We start from the raw sequence: 4,455 nt of genomic DNA, 5'->3' as shown, positions 1-4,455 counted from the left end.
GCTCTGAAGATCGACGATCCCAAATTTGTGCTGAGGATCTGATGATTCACACCTCTTTCTAAATAAGTATCTGTGCAGCTCTTTTACCGGCTTTGAACCAGGTTATTAGTATTCTTAGTACTCAGTTGTTTGAGCTGTTTGAATTAGTTACTGTATTAGGCAGGGCTCCCTAAAGGATCAAAACCAATACAAAATGTGTGTAATACAATATATGGGTTATATATTGTATGTAAAGGGATTATATTCGTTCAGCACACACAGTAGAGGCCCTGAAGTGCAAGAGTGGTTGTCTGTACGTAGGCGTCTCAGAGAGCCCTGCGTCTGCTCAGTCTGAGGAGTCTGATAGCAATGGTTTGTAGAGAAGCATCTAAAATAGCAGGTTATTCACAGTCACCAAGGTTCAGAGTCACAGACACTCATGGAAGAGCGCAGTGATCCTTCTCCCTCGGTGTGCCTCCTCCTGATAGTGGCAAACCTGCCAAATGGATAACTTATATCCTCCAAAGAAATGTGATTTTTAGAAAGCAAGATATGAACAATTTTCTTAGACGACGAGGCAGTAAAGGGTCTCTGGAGCATTTCTTGAGCAGGAAGAGGACACCACAGTTCCTAACACTGACCAGCCCTAGGCATGACCTGCACCTGCTCATTAGGCATAGTCCTGACCTTTCCAGGATACGAGGTGCCCCCTTCTGGCCCTGTGGACTTTTCAGAAAGGCTGTCTGGGCTCACCTTGATGTCCCCTCTCCTTGTGTTTTGCATGGTAATACATAGTTGTGTCCTTTTCAGGAAGGCTGTCTGGGCTCACCTTGATGTCCCCTCTCCTTGTGTTTTGCATGGTAATACATAGTTGTGTCCTTTTCAGGAAGGCTGTCTGGGCTCACCTTGATGTCCCCTCTCCTTGTGTTTTGCATGGTAATACATAGTTGTGTCCTTTTCAGGAAGGCTGTCTGGGCTCACCTTGATGTCCCCTCTCCTTGTGTTTTGCATGGTAATACATAGTTGTGTCCTTTTCAGGAAGGCTGTCTGGGCTCACCTTGATGTCCCCTCTCCTTGTGTTTTGCATGGTAATACATAGTTGTGTCCTCAGCTCTTAGGCTGAGGTTAAGAAAACTTGGCTCTTGGAGGTGTCCCTGCCAATACTGACTCAGGATTTGAGATCTGAATTTTCTCTGTGATTCCACTATTCACCATTGAACCCATCCAGTCCAGGCCCTTCCTGGAGATTGGCAGACCCAGTGCTTATTATAGCTGGTTATAGAGAATCCAGAGACAGTGCAGGTGAGGGACAGGATCTCAGAGGGTTTCCAGGCTAGATCCTGACTCCTGCAGCTGCACCTGGGACAGGACATCTGGCACAGGGAAATATCAGTCAGTCAATGACACCACAAATGCATGCCCAGTTCCGTCTTGAAACTATTGGGACACTTACAGTAGGGAGCAGTGACCAGGCTGAGGGGCAGACCCACAATAGCCATGCTTGGCATCACTATACGTGATCTAACATCCTTGTAACTGTCAGATCAATCCTTTAAAGATGAACAAACAGACCTCCAGCTTCCAGCCTAAGTAGCAGAAAAGCCATCCCTGAGGTGGTGTGACAAAGCCTCAGGCCAGCGCATGGGAAGTCCTGAGGCTGCACTTCAGGAAACAACTTGGAAATCAGTGAAGCAACCTGGTCCTGATGGCTCTGAGCTGATTCCCGAGCTTGACTGACGCCTTTCACAGTCTCTCTGTTCTTTCCTGTTGTTAAATCACGGCTGCCCAGGGAGTGAATTTGAAGAAAGTACCCACCATGGGTTGGCATTGTTGGTTGTAAGAAGACATGGATTGATAAATGAAAATCTTATTGTCAGTCACGTTATCTCGATTTGTGCTATTCATCAGGGAGGACCCAGAGGTACCCCTAAAACCTAAGTTATTCTCATTGCTCTTGGATGCCTACCGTAGGAACATGATAAGGCCTTATTTTTGAAGAAACCACTCACTTTGAATGTAGGATACAGAGAATTCAACCTTGAACTGTCCAAGAAATGCTCCCCCTGATTGGTAATATTCATCATGCCAGAAGGTGCTGTGGAGGCTGCTGGGGATAACATCGGCAGCAGCCTTGCCCTCCTCTGGACCCTACATGCTACAATACTGACCTAGCTAACAGGATGATCCCACTGGTACAATAGTGGCATTATGGTCATGTGGGTAACCAACCACTTTCTGACTGGATATGAGGCCTGATTCACAGTAGGGTGTTCATGCTGGGTACTCTAAACCTGGCCACAACTCATGACTGGGGAGATCACAGTCCATAGAGGAGAAGGTTCCGTTGTTTTGCTAAATGCTCATGCTGTCAAACCACACTCTGGATACTTATGTTTATACCCATAGATTGTGCTATCAACTTTGTTCAGACAAGGTGCTTTTAGCAATGATTATTGATGAATATATAGATATATAATCTGCTAAATTGTAAAGAATAAATAATAACGAGAGCTCAGTTTTAGGTGGGTCATCTGCATCAACCTCTCACAATCCAAGGTTCAGGGAACCCTGAAGCACAGGGGGAGGGAAGATTGTAAGAGCTGGCATAGGGTAGGTGTGCTGTGAAATCATCACCACTAGACATGAAATGGTTGTTGCCCAAATCATCTCATGGCAGCTGAGGTTACATGCATGAGGCCTGCACATGACCAAGCCAGTCAAAGTTAGAGCACGGGCACTAGAGAGATGGGTTATCTGTTGATAGTACTTAACACCCTTGCAGCGTTGCTGTGGGTTCATACATGCCATTACACTGTTACGTCTGGAAAACCATGTCCTTGTATTCGCCTACCACCTCTGACTCTTCCAGTATTTCTGTTTCCTCATCCACAGTGATCCCTGTGAAAGGAGAGGATGTGATAGAGGTAAACCTTTCAAGTTCGTGTAGTACGCATTCTTCTGTTTTCTGCATGTTGACCAGCTGTGAGTTTCTGGGTTGTCATCTGCTGCAAGAAGAAACTTCTCTGGGGAGAGTTTAGAGATGTAATAATCCATGTATATAGGAATAAGTCATTATGTTACTTAGTGTTAATGCCCATTTATCTGGATAGAATTAGCATTCTATCAACATCATGTGATCTGTTTAGGTAGTTTCTTGGCTCTGATAACAGTGATAGTCAAGAGTTCTGTCTTGTGACTTGGGCCTTATATCCAATCAGAAGTTGGTTGGTTACTACCATGACATTTATGCCACTGTTGCAAACGTGTACATATCTTGCCAGGCCAGAAGTCACTGGAGCTTGCAGGGTTCATAGATGGGTAATGTGGATGATTTTTTATCCCTCTGGTAGTGTGCATAGCACCAACCAACACTAAGAAAGCTAAGCAGAGATGAAGCTTTAAGGTCAGTAACACTTTGATTTCTCCATGTTTGTCCTATGATGCACATATGTATTGCCTTCAGCAATAGGGACTTTGTGTGAAGTTCTGGAGGGCAACCGAGAATATTGGCAATAATCAGTATTGTTTGAGGGTCTATGGGATCCCTATTGCCTACAACTCCAAAAGGGGGAGACCGTTCTTGTCACCGCGTTCTTTATTTACTAGCGTATGATGTCTAGTGGGGGCAGTGTCCAACAGTTATAGGGTAACTTCATTTAAACTCATTTTGGTGTGTGTAATGTGTATGTGTATATTGTAAGAAGCTTCTATAATAGGTCTTCAAGTGAGTTTTCCAAAGGCCTTTTGTGTTAGTTATCTCTTCACATACTCCAGCCTGTATCTTTCCCTCCCATGACAAATCCCATGTAACTCCTCATGTCCCATTACACCCTTTCCCCGTGTGTTACAGCATTCTGTCTTCTCTCTCAGCGAGCCACGCCCACAGCCCCTAACCCATTTCCATACCTGTGTGAATATTCCAGCTGGAGCACAGACTCCAAAACATCAAAACTAGCCTCCACATAAGAGAGAGAGAGAGAGAGAGAGAGAGAGAGAGAGAGAGAGAGAGCAGGCAATGTTTGTATTTCTGGGTCTGAGTTACCTCCCTCAGGATGACTGCTTCCAAATCTACTTTCTTACCTGAGAGTTAAATAATTTCACTTTTCATGACAGCTAATTAATATTCCATTATGTGAGTGTTTCGTTTTCATTATCCACTCAGCAGTTGATGTACATCTAGGTTGTTTCCATTTCCTGGCTATAGTGAGGAGAGCAGCAGTAAACATGGGGGTGCAGATATCTCTATGGCGAGGTATGGAGTTCTCTGGGAATATGTCGAGGAGTGAAATTGCTGGGTCATATAGTAATTCTTTTTTAATTTTTTGAGGCTCCAAACTAATTCCCATAATGGCTGTGTTAATGTGCACTCCCACCAGCAGTGAATAAGGGTTCCTCTCTCTTCACATTCTTTCCAACATTTGTTGTTGGGTTCTTTGATGATAGCCATTCTGACTGGGGTTTCCATTTTACTAAAGT

This window comes from Nannospalax galili, unplaced genomic scaffold (genome assembly GCF_000622305.1).
Source record: "Nannospalax galili isolate Female #2095 unplaced genomic scaffold, S.galili_v1.0 scaffold1600, whole genome shotgun sequence".
In the NCBI taxonomy this organism is placed as follows: domain Eukaryota; kingdom Metazoa; phylum Chordata; class Mammalia; order Rodentia; family Spalacidae; genus Nannospalax; species Nannospalax galili.
Note: the sequence above shows the minus strand (reverse complement) of the source record.